The sequence below is a fragment of the Lipotes vexillifer genome, unplaced genomic scaffold, assembly GCF_000442215.2.
Source record: "Lipotes vexillifer unplaced genomic scaffold, Lipotes_vexillifer_v1.1 scaffold512, whole genome shotgun sequence".
Lineage (NCBI taxonomy): Eukaryota > Metazoa > Chordata > Mammalia > Artiodactyla > Lipotidae > Lipotes > Lipotes vexillifer.
In genome coordinates, this window is record NW_006787695.1 from 1,907,157 (window position 1) to 1,920,214 (window position 13,058).

The window sequence follows — 13,058 nt, forward strand, 5'->3', positions numbered from 1 at the left end:
TGAGAACTGAATGTGGACCTGGATGGGCACACTCCAGCCTTCCAGGAACTCACAAAGGAGGAGGAAAGGTTAAACTGTTCCCAACAGCTCTGGCCCTCCGGTCCAGTACTGCTCCGGGCATCAGGATGGGGTGGGTTGGGAGCACCCCAGGGCCCGGGGACAGGCCACCAAGGCTGGGGACTCAGCAGCCATCACTCACACCAAGGAAGCAAGAGCCCTCACTCCTTCTTTTTTTCGAGAATATTTTGGGTCTTCTGGAACCCTTGCATTTCTGTGTGAATTTTAGGATCAGCTGGTCAATTTCTGCAAGAAAAGGCAACTGGGCGTTTTGAAGGGATTGCACTGAACCTGAAGACCTCGGGGACGATTTCAGAGGCGTCGGTGTCTTAAGAAGATTAGGGCTTCTGATGGAACACAGGATATCTTTCTATTTATTTGGGTCTTCTTGACCCTTTCAGCAAAGCTTTGTAGGTTTCAGTGTATAAATCTTGCACTCTTTGGTTAAACTGTTATCTATTTATTCATGGGTAAAATTACTCATCAGTAAAAACGGATGTATTTCGTTCTTTTGGATGCTATTGTAAACGGGCTTGTTTTCTTAATTTCATTTTTGGATGGCCCGTTGCACACGTGTGTTTACACGTGCATCTCGTATCCTGCAGCCAAGCTGAACCTGTTTATTAGTTCGAGGAATTTTTTAGTGGATTCCTTAAGATTTTCTCTATATAATAGCCATCTGCAAATACATAGTTTTACTTCTCTTTTCTGATCTGCATGTTTTAAAAAGATTTTTTTATTGAAGTATAGTTGGTTTACAATGTTGTTTTAGTTTTGGGTGTACAGCACAGTGATTCGGTTATTATTATATAGATATATTATATAGATATATCGGTCATTATATAGATATATCGGTTATCATATAGATATATTATGTAGACATATCGGTTATTACACAGATATATCGGTTATCATATAGATATATTATATAGACATATCGGTTATTATATAGGTATATCGGTTATCATATAGATATATTATATAGATAGACATATCGGTTATTATATAGATATATCGGTTATCATATAGATATATTATATAGATATATCGGTTATTATATAGATATATTATATAGATATATCAGTTATTATATAGATATATCCGTTATTATATAGATATATTATATAGATAGATATATCAGTTATTATATAGATATATAGATAGATAGATCCGTTATTATATAGATATATAGATAGATATCAGTTATCATATAGATATATTATGTAGACATATCGATTATCATATAGATATATAGATAGATAGATCCGTTATTATATAGATATATTATATAGATATATCAGTTATCATATAGATATATTAAGTAGATATATCGGTTATCATATAGATATATTATGTAGACATATCGATAATCATATAGATATATAGATATGTCGGTTATTATATAGATATATTATATAGATAGACATATCGGTTATTATATAGATATATCGGTTATCATATAGATATATTATATAGATAGACATATCGGTTATTATATAGATATATCGGTTATCATATAGATATATTATATAGACATATCGGTTATTACATAGATATATCGGTTATCATATAGATATATTATATAGACATATCGGTTATTATACAGATATATCGGTTATCATATAGATATATTATATAGACATATCGGTTATTATATAGATATATCGGTTATCATATAGTTATATTATATAGACATATCGGTTATTATATAGATATATCGGTTATCATATAGTTATATTATATAGACATATCGGTTATTATATAGATATATCGGTTATCATATAGTTATATTATATAGACATATCGGTTATTATATAGATATATCGGTTATCATATAGTTATATTATATAGATATATCGGTTATCATATAGATATATTATATAGATATATCAGTTATCATATAGATATATTATATAGTATCTATTCTTTTTCAGGTTCTTTTCCCTTACCCGTTACTACAAAATATTGAGTATAGTTCCCTGTGCCGTACAGTAGGTCCTTGTTGGTTATTGCATATGTTAAGGCAAGTTCGTGTGCCTGATGCACAGTGAGGCCAAACAAGGTCACACAAGGAGACGAGGTGCCTCGTGCCCTGAAAAGCCCCGAGCTCCCTGAAGGGTTCTGGCAAAGCACTTTTAAAAGCCAGGTGAGGGAGCGGTGTCGCAGGGTATATGATCAGCTTGTGCACAGTTGTCCGACCGGCGGATGGAGAGGCAGCAGGGTGGGGTCACAGGGGTCAACCTTATCAGTCCTTAGGCTCCAGGAGGCCTGGGGCTGTGTGCGCATGGTCTCCAAGTAGTTAACATCCACCATTTCGTAGGGGGGTTTTCACATCTGCAAAAGAACTCGGGGAGGGTTTCACTGGTGGCGCAGTGGTTGGGAGTCCGCCTGCCGATGCAGGGGACGCGGGTTTGTGCCCCGGTCCGGGAAGATCCCACATGCCGCGGAGCGGCTGGGCCTGTGAGCCATGGCCGCTGAGCCTGCGCGTCCGGAGTCTGTGCTCCGCAACGGGACAGGTCACAACGGTGAGAGGCCCGCATACCTCCAAAAAAAAAAAAAAGAAATCAAAGAAAACATGCGCCACCCCCACCCCCTGCCGCCGCAAAGCGGCTTTTCCTAAAGCACGTTTGGGGCAGCCAGTCCGGAAGTCACAGCTGTAACAGAAATGATGACGCGCTGTCTACGTTGGGATGGTTTTTTACTGACGTCACTCCCTGCAGCAGTTCCCCTGACACTGGTTAATCAACAGGGCCATCGCGATGACTCATGGGCCTGCAGTCAGTTCTGCCCACACCCTGCCTGTGAGACACCCACACCCACTGAAGCCCGACATTCCCCCCTATAAGAACACTGATGTGCCAGGTGCTGGTGGGGAACCTGTGTCCATCGCATCACCTGGCAGCAGGGTCACACGGTGTGCCTTCAACAGGGACGGATGCTGGGGGTGTATTTACCACCCAGTGTGGACGCTCCCCTTCCCCCCGCCGACATCGGGGAGCTTCATGGGGCCCCCAGCTCGCAAAGAGCTTCCCGCGTCTAAAGCCCAGTTGCTGATACACAGAGCCAGAGATCACAGTCGTGACAGCAGACGGGTGAGGACCCGTCTTCCGCCTTCCTTTTCCATGTCAAACCCGCCTTCCTGCAGGATTAAATTCTGCTTTACGCTATTTCACACCAGACCTGCCCTCACGCCCCACGTCCCGTGGAATGAGCTCTTTAGACAGGTTTGCTGACGTTCCCAGTGGGGGGGGGGGTTGGGAATTTTGCTTTCCTACCCCCAGGGGACACTTGGTGATGTCTGGGGACATTTCTGGTTGTCACAGCTGGGAGAGGGGGTGCTCCCGGCACGTGGTGGGGGGAGACCAGGATGCTGCCCCACACCCCACAGGGCTCAGGATGCCCCATGTGAGAGTCATCCAGCCCCAGACGTCAGCAGTGCTGAGGCTGAGAAACCCTGACCGAGCATTAGAGACTTTATCTATCACCTATCATCTCTCTATCTATCTATCCATCTATCTATATCCTCTATCATCTATCTATCTACCTACCAATCTATGTATCTATCTCTTGTCAATCTCTCTGTGTATCTATCTATCTATCTATCATCTATCTCTGTGTATCTCTCAATACATACCTAACTATCCATCATCTATCCATCATTCATCTATCATGTATATCGATCACGCATCTATGTATCCATCCATTTATCACCTCTCTATCTGTCTGTCTGTCTGTGGCAGTGGTTCAAAATCAGACATGACTTTGCCCCCAGGGGACACTTGGCAACAGCTGGAGACATTTTGGCTGTGACAGCTATGGGGGAGGGGAGCTCCTGGCATGTGGTGGGTGGAGACCAGGGAAGCTGCTCCACAGCCCAGTGGGCACAGGACGCCTCACATCGGAGAGTCACCCAGCCCCAAATGTCGGTAATGCTGAGGCTTAGAACCCTGACTTAGCCTCAGAGACTTTACCTACTATCATCTATCCATGTCTGCGTATCTATCTATCCATCATCTAGCCATCATTCATCTATCATCTCTATCGATCATGCATCTATCCATTTACCAGGCTATCACTTCTCTGTCTGTGGCAGTGGTTCCAAACCAGAGATGACTTTGGCCCCAGGGGTCAAATAACAATGTCCAGAGACGTTTTGGGTGTCACACTGCAGGGAGGGGGAGCTCCTGGGATGTGGTGGGTGGAGAGCAGGGAAGCTGCTGCACACCCCGCAGTGCCCAGGACGCCCCGCATCAGAGAGCCCTGCAGCCCCAGGTGCCGCGTGAGTCTGTCCGTTTGCCGACACCTGCCCCCGCCCCCCAGGGTCGCGCTTTTCCTGCCCCCCAGACTCTCCCCCCGGGCAGGGAAGCGGCGGTGGGGGAAGCAAGTCAGTCACTCTTCCAGAGAAAAACAGACGCGAGGGCAGCAGCTACTTAGAAGGACCTCTGTGAGTGAGCGTTCCGGGGAGGGTGTAGCCTGGCAAGTTGTAGCATCTCTGTTCCCAGAAATGGACGCAGGTACTTGGAGGCACATTTCCAAATAGCTCCACCTCGTCCAAACTTCCAGAAGGAGCGTCTTCGGGCCACAAGAAGGCTGGGCTGGGCTGCTCTTCTTTTTTTCTTTTTATTGCGGTACGCGGGCCTCTCACTGTTGTGGCCCCTCCCGTTGCGGAGCCCAGGCTCCGGACGCGCAGGCTCAGCGGCCACGGCTCACGGGCCCAGCCGCTCCGCGGCACGCGGGATCTCCCCGGACCGGGGCACGAACCCGTGTCCCCCGCATCGGCAGGCGGACTCTCAACCGCTGCGCCACCAGGGAAGCCCTGGGCTCCTCTTCTTAAATGCCTAGGTTTGTGTTGCTTAGTTTTTATTTTAGTTTTATTGATTTTATTATTGTGATGATTTTTGACACGCGGCATGTGAGATCTTAGTTCCCTGACAAGGGATCGAACCCGTGCCCCCTGCAGTGGAAGCACGGAGTCCTAACCACTGGACTACCAGGGAAACGCCTATTTTATTATTTTTTAATTGAAGTGTAGTTGACTACCAATATTGTATGAGTTTCAGGTGTAGAGCAAAGTGATTCGGTTATACATATGTATTTTTTTTCAGATTCGTTTCCATTACAGGTTATTACAAGACGCTGAATCTAGTTCCCTGTGCTATGCAGTAGGTCCTTGTTGGTTATCTATTTTATATACAGTAGTGTGTATCTGCTAATCCCAAACTCCTGATTTATCCCTCCCCCACCCCCTTTCGCCTTTGGTAACCATAAGTTTGTTTTCTATGGCTAGGAGTCTTTCTGTTTTGTATGTAAATTCATTTGTATCATTTTTTTAGGTTTCACATATGAGTGATATCATATATTTGTCTTTCTCTTTCTGACTTACTTCACTCAGTGCGATCATCTCTAGGTCCATCCATGTCGCTGCAAATGCATTATTTCGTACTTTTTCATGGCTAAGTAATATTCCATTGTGTATATGTACCATATCTTCTTTATCCACTGCTCTGTCGATGGGCTGTTTCCATGTCTTGGCTATTGTAAATAGTGCTACAATGAACATTGGGGTGTGTGTGGACCTTAAACTTTTGCAACTGCTTTTCCTTATGGAGGTAAATCGGGCCGCCCCAGGAGCAGAGAGAGGAAGTCTCCGCACCCATCACTAACCTGGCTTCAGGAATTGGCAGACAACTTTATGTGTCTCCTCATGTAAACTAGGGTTCTACCTGGAAGGTGAGACTTGATTGGAAAAGAAATAAAATCGTAGGATGAGTCCCCGAGGTTTTCCCTGAAGGAATGAGCATGGTGTCCATCATCTCCTTGGCTTTCTAGATGACGGATACAAAGGTGACACTTATTAAGGTGTTCTGGAAACTTCCACCCCACCCTGACCAGCAAGGCAAAGGAGGATTCTGCCAGGACCAATGCACTGGAAGAACCCTGGGGCCTCACTTGCATCTCTGGCCCCTGTTTACCTCTCGACCAAGATTCTTCCGTGCCTTGGTCTCTTCCCAGGTGTGCTGAAGCAAGGAGAAGCCTCTTCCTCTCCCTGGAAGATGCACCCAAGACACAGAACCTGTCAGATTGCACAGAGCACACAGAATCCTTTCCTTCTGCCCTCACTCCATGGAGCATGGTGGGCCTTTGCCGTTACACTTGCTCCTCAGGCCAGCAGCCAGCAAGCCCCCATAGCATCTCCTGCACCTTGAAGATCAGCTGGCCAGTGTCCTGGGAGCACATCGCTGCTCCATCGTCACATGGCTTCTCCTCTGAGTGTCTCCGTGTCTTCTCTTCTTATAATGACGCCAGTTATACTGGATTAAAGACCCACGCTCAGAAGCAACCTCAATGTCCATCGACAGACAAACGGATAAAGAAGATGCGGTACGTATATACAAGGGAATATTACTCAGCCATGAAAAAGAATGCAATAATGCCATTGGCAGCAACATGATTATACTAAGTGAAGTCAGACACAGACAAATATCATATGATATCACTTATATACGGAATCTAAAAAAAATGATACAAAGGAACTTATTTACAAAACAGAAACACACTCCCAGACATAGAAAACAAACTTATGGGTACCAAAGGGGAAAGGGAGGGGAGGGATAAATTAGGAGTTTGGGATTAGCAGGTACACACCACTGTAACTAAAATAGGTAAACAACAGGACCTACTGTATAGCACGGGGAACTCTACTCAATATCTTATATAAAATATAAAAAAACAAGGAATTACCATATAGCACAGGGAACTATTCATATCTTGCAATAGCCTATAATGGAAAATAATCTGAAAAAAATATATATAAAGTTTAAGGTCGGTAGACACAAGCAAGACCCGCTCTTAAAAACGTTAAGACTCTTCATCTCAGCCTTCTGCCCTATTTTACAGAAAGAAATGAAAAGCCTCAGCAGAGATGAAAAGAACAAGAAAATACATCGACCAACATGGCAAGACAGAGTCAAAACCACGTAGCACATAGTTCGGACCGAAGAAAGACAGGGCAGGACCCAGAGGACAGCATCCCCTGCCCAGCCCGTTAGGAGAATGTGCTGGACACACAGTCAGAAATCCCAAAACAAAACCAACTGGGACCCACACCCTCCAGGATGTCTGATGGAAAATGTGACCTCCTTACTTTCAGGTCCTGCCTTTGAGCTACATTTCTCTCCAACTTCCTGAGAGGCAGGACTTAAGCCTGCTGCTGGCCAATTACCCTGGCTCCCTTGGAGGGGTCGCTGCTGGGGGACGGCTCGGACAGTGCGCAGTGGTCCTGGGCCACCTCTGAGCTGCCCTCATGAGGCATTCCGGGGCTCCAGACGTCCCTCCCCGCCCCCAGGCTCTCAGCTCGGCCTCCCTCACCACTCCCAACGCCGACCACCACGGTGCCCAATTCAAACTTCATTTTCACTTTTGAGCCCAGCTCTCCTGCACCTGGTTTGCAGAGAGCGCTACTGACCCCTAGTGACCAAAACTTCCCAATTGAAAGCACAAACCCCAGGACACGATGCTAGCCAGCCAGGCTCCTAGCCCAGTGAGCTAAAGAGCTTTCAGCACAGACCCACCCTCCCAAGTTCCACCCAGCAGGACCTGAGTGCAAAGGCCTTCCTTGTAGCTCAGGATTTGCTGAGTCAGAAGGTGCAGGAAGCACCTGGATGCTTTGGTGGCTGGGTGGGTGGTCAGAGCTGCTCTGGCCAATGTCCCCTGGTGTGGGTTTAATTGTCCCCCTAAAGATATACTGAAATCTGACTCCCCGGTACCTGTGACTTTGACAGCACTGGGAAATGGGGTTTTTGCAGATGTAATGAGTTGCGATGAGGTCCCTAGGCTGGGTCCTTCATCCGACTGGACCAGCGTCCTTAAAAGAAGAGACAAATTCAGGTACGGATGCGTCTCAGAATTCCAGTGGAAAGACACGGCTGATCGTCACGTCCGGTGTTCCCTCTGCAACCCTCCATGCCAGGGTGGACAGCTCAGACCCCAGGGCGACCCACCTGAATCTTTCTTGCCCAACTGTCTCATTGCTGCCCTCCCCTCATTGGAAAGGTCTCTCTAGTTTGGGGATCAGTGAAAATATAGGGTTTATTTTAGGGGGTTGCATCTTTTGAAATACTTACCTGTCACCCCTTAATTATTCAACCCCAAAGTCTTCCAGGGGACGCTGAGAACTGGGTTTCTACTGGGAATCCGTCTGTTTCTGATGACACTCACCCCGCCACGGGTAGACCCTGGTCCCTGTGGACGGAGGGCTCAGGGGCTCAGGGTGAAGCTTGGGCGCAGGCGCTCTGGGCAACACCTTCAGGAGGGGCATCATATTTAGGGTGCCCTTGGCCCCAAGAAATGGTAAATGTTGTCAAGCTGCCCACCAGGGAGCAGGGTGGCATCCTGTCCTGGGGTTTGTGCTTTGATTGGGAAGTTTTGGTCACTAGGGGTCAGTAGCGCTCTCTGCAAACCCGGTCCAGGCGAGCTGGGGTCTGAAGAGCCGCGGGCAGTGAAGGGGGCCTCCCTCGCCACAGGACTCAGAAACCCACCTTTGGCAAAGCAGGGGTGGTGCCCCCTCGTGGATGGCTCCGCGTAAGCAGTGGGGGATTGGGAAGTGCCCGTCCCTCGTGGGAGAGGTACCACTGGGCACAGGGGTCATGCTGGACCGGTGGGTTTCTCAGAAGCCCCCAGATTCTCTTTCGAATGCAGAAACGATTCTTCCCGGGGATGCCCTGTGAAGCAACCCAGGTGAGAAATCGTTGGCCGTTCCGTTTTCGGGTTTCCAACCTCAGCCAGACACCACGCCGCAAGGGGCTGGTATGTGACAACCCTGAGGGCCCAGAGGGAAGCTCTCGCCCAAGTTTGGAGCCCGGGAGAGGCCGCCGCCCAGCCAAGGAGGCCTCCTTCTCGCATTTGCATCGTTTCTTCCACACCAGGCACTGCCTCACCTGCAGGGGGGCTGCAGAACAGGCTCGGTAACAGTTCTGGGGTTTTTGTTTTTTTAATTTAAGTAGGAGAATGGCATGCTTATCTCCCGGGCTTATCTCCATTGTTGCTGCAGTTTCGGAAACTCCCTCCCAGCCCCCTGGGCTGTGTCTGAGCGGAGCTTCTGTTCCTGGAAAAGCAGGTAACCCGTGGGCAGAGGTCAGATGCACGAGAGATTGCGTGGTGACGGGGGAGGGGTTCGCAATGGAGAGAGCGCCCCGCACCCCTCAAGAGTGCGAAGCTCTGAGGGGCGCGGTGACGGCCTCGGCAGGCGCGCGGCTGTGTCGGGGGGATCTACGTGGCCCTTCGCTCGGTGCATTCCGGCTGCGCCCGGCCCCCAGCTCACACACCTGCGGCCTCGTTTTATCACTGGGCTGTGACAAGGTGTTAGTTGTTGGCTTCCTCTTGTGTTTCTTGTTTTTGAATCTTGTCGCGGGAGAAGGAACAAAGATAAATTTTCAGCCTTCTTTGCACTTTCGCTCCTGCGTCTGCTGGACACAGGCAGCTTTAGGGTTACCTGATTTCTGACGATGCCCGGGCTCACTCCAGAGACCCCCCGATCACCTCAGATATCCATGCCTCACCCCAGAGACCCTCAGGCTCACCCCACATTTCTATCAGTCACCCCAGGGGTTCCCATTCACCCCAGATTTCCATCCCTTATCCACAGTCCCTGAGGCTTGCTGACAACTGCCAGGACGGACGGGAGAGGTGGAGCTTTTCTACGGGGAGAGGGCTGTGTGTCAGCAGCTCAGCCTTAGCCCCTGCTTGAAAAATTTCCTCCGTCTAGAGCCTGGGGTAGGGATGCTGCCGACACCCACTGTGGGTGGGAAGTAAAACTGTATTCCCTACGAGGTGCTGAGGTCTAGCGGAATTTAGAGACCACCACTCACTTTGCCCTCAATCCTTCTTTCCCTCCATCGCATAAACCTTTTAGGGCCTCCCTTTTCCAGGGGACGAGCAGAGCGGGGATCGAGGGGTCCCGGGACCAGAAGCGTCAGCATCCCACGGGGCAGGTTAAAAACGCAGAGCCTCAGGTCCCAGCCAGATCCACTGCTCGGAACCTGCATTTTCCCCAGACCTCCCCTCCGCGTGATTCAGACACACCTCACTGTTTGAGAATCTCTGCTTATCCCAAATTAGCTTTCGCCTCTCCTGAATTCTGTATTCCCTGCCCAGCTTCTTTGCAGAGTTTCTCTTTCTGTGAAAGCAAAGCAGAGGATAGATTCCTGTGTCCTAGACGCGGTTGCAGAGACGCACTCTGTTGTTTCATGATCCCCGGTGGTGGATTACTAACCACTTACTGTGTTCCCTGAGAGGGCTGCTCTGTGCGATTTCAAGGTCCTTCCTGGGGGACAGTGAAACGCTTCTGAGATGCGGACAGAGCATCGACAGAGAATGTCAGGGACTGCTTTGTTTGCCCACTAAAAAAGCAAAATAATAATCTCAGGAGGCAAAACCAGAAAAATCCATGTCTCCCTTTGTCAGACACACATATTGGGTTCTTTGGATGAACCCAGCTAAGCAGTGTACACAGCCTTAATTGCGTTTTCCACCCGGGGTGCTTCCATGTAAATGAAATGGACAAGAGAGCTGGCAGCCCAAGTACCCGAAGCCACAGGGATTTGGGTACCAGGGCTGCAGGCGTTCTGGGTGAGGGGGCAGAAATACATCCGCAGCAAGTTCAGTGTAATTGCCCCCATTTTCCACCTGCCATCCTATCTAAGGCACAACCTGGAAATGCAAAGGTCACGTTTTCTCCCCCAGTCTCGGGGCATCATTGCATGGCCCCCGGAGGTTTTAGAAATCCCGCGTTACGGAATCAAGGGATCACTTGATCCCAAGGTAATTTCTGCAGCCTTTCTAGGAGTTTAACTCTGGTTAATAACCGCGGCGTTTCATGGTTCATACCTGCTTAGATGCATCTGGGTCGTCGGCTCCAAGGAGCTCGAAGGAGCTTGCAGCTGCCGGGCCCTGCAAACAGTCCCAGGACCAAGCTGGGGAGGGCTGTGTGTGTGTGTTGGGGGCGGCGGGGGGAGTAGGGACACTGCCTCCCAACTTTTCCAAACCAGGAGAGCAAAAGTTTGCAGGGCCGCCCCGGGATTCCAGAAAGCCCTTTCTGAGCCCGTCAGTTAAGTTCTCCGTGTGCTTCCAAAGGTTACAAAAGCTGGTTTCACTAAGTCAGCCTCGGGGGGCGATCCCCTGGAGGGCTGTTTCTTGGGGTAAAATATCCATTTTCAGGGTAACGGTGTCAAGAGGCTGATGCTTATTTTACAGTTATTGCATCTTGGGCTGTAATTTCAATCAACTCTATACACGAAAGTTGAAATGTATTCCAAAGTGTGTCTCCTGATCTTTTGGGGGAAGGGCTTATTTATAGGTTTTACTTTTTTTCGTGCCCACTTATAATGCTAATAAAGTAGGCAAGAAGGCAAAGGGCCAAGCCGCTCGGAACCTGCTTTGTGCTGATAGAGGAATATTATGGGTGTTGGCTGCCACCAGGGACAAGGAAAGACGCACATAATGATCAAAGCAACGGTGAAGAAAAGATGTGATTTCCTGGGGAAAAAGGAACGTTAATTTTCACGCATTTTAGAGCATCAAACTGCTCACTTGCGGGGGGCAAGTCCAAGCAGTGAACATGCGACAGGAAAGCAAACGTGAATTTGCAACAGAGCAGGGGAGCACAAGCACGGGCACATTTCGAAACGCTGACAGATTCCCAAATATCCCAGCGTCTGGGGACGAGGTCTGAAACCCTGACGGACAGGCTGCTGGGTACGGCTCTGGTGAATCTTTCCACGGACCGGCTTTGGGCTCGGTGCACTGCATCTTCACACATGCTCCTGGTGCGCGTGCCCCGACACAGACATGCATGTGCCCGACACAGAGATGCGCGTGCCCCGACACAGAGGTGCGTGTGCCCCGACACAGAGATGCGTGTGCCCCGACACAGAGGTGTGTGTGCCCTGACACAGAGGTGCGTGGCTACCACTGACCCCTGGCCCCTCCCATCATGGGCCGGTGAGTCAGGACCGTGGGTGGTAGGGATAGTCATAGACGACACACCACTGGGTTGGCTAGCGACCACAGAGTTAGACACGGCTGTGACTGGAAAGTAGTCGACACATCCCACAAACTCCCACAAAAGCATCCGCGCCCAGCTCCCTGCGGCCAATCCCCAAAGGCATTTGCCACAAAAGGGAAGCAGGAGCTACGAAAAGTGGGAGTGGAAAGATACCGTGGCTGAATGTGGCTTAATGTCTCACAAAGCTCAGGGCCAAATAAGGGCCAATTGTACCTCAGGAGTGACCTATGAAGTCACTTTTCCGCTGTTGCACAAACATCAGAGACTTGAGGGTTGCTGGCTTTTCCTACTCTTGGTCCTTCCTTCCAACTTTGGGTCCTTTCTCTAAAAGAAAACTCTTTTTATATTTCAGAGGCAGAAAGTATACTTGTAAAAATTTACTTTTAATTGTGATAAAAACACACAACATAAAATTCCCATCTTAACCATCTTTAGGTGCACAGCTCAGGGGCACCAGGTGCATTCACCTTGTGCGACCGTCCCCACCGTCTGTCTCCAGAACCTGTTCATCTTCCCAAACTGAGACTCTGTCCCCATGAAATGCTCACTCCCCTTCCCCCTCCCCGAGCTCCTGGACCCACCATCTACTTTCTCTTTTATAAATTTATTTATTTATGTTTGGCTGCGTTGGGTCTTCGTTGCTACATGTGGGCTTTCTCTAGCTGCGGTGAGCCGGGGCTACTCTCTGTTGCAGTGCACAGGCTTCTCACTGCGGTGGCTTCTCTTGTGCAGAGCATGCACTCTAGGTGTGCGGGCTTCAGTAGTTGTGGCGCATGGGCTCTAGAGCACAGGCTCAGTAGTTGTGGAGCACGGGGGCTTAGCTGCTGGGATCTTCCCGGATCAAGGCTCAAACCCGTGTCCCCTGCATTGGCAGGCAGATTCTTAACCACTGCGCCACCAGGGAAGCCCAGAAAAAAAGGATTAAGACTTTTTTTTTTTT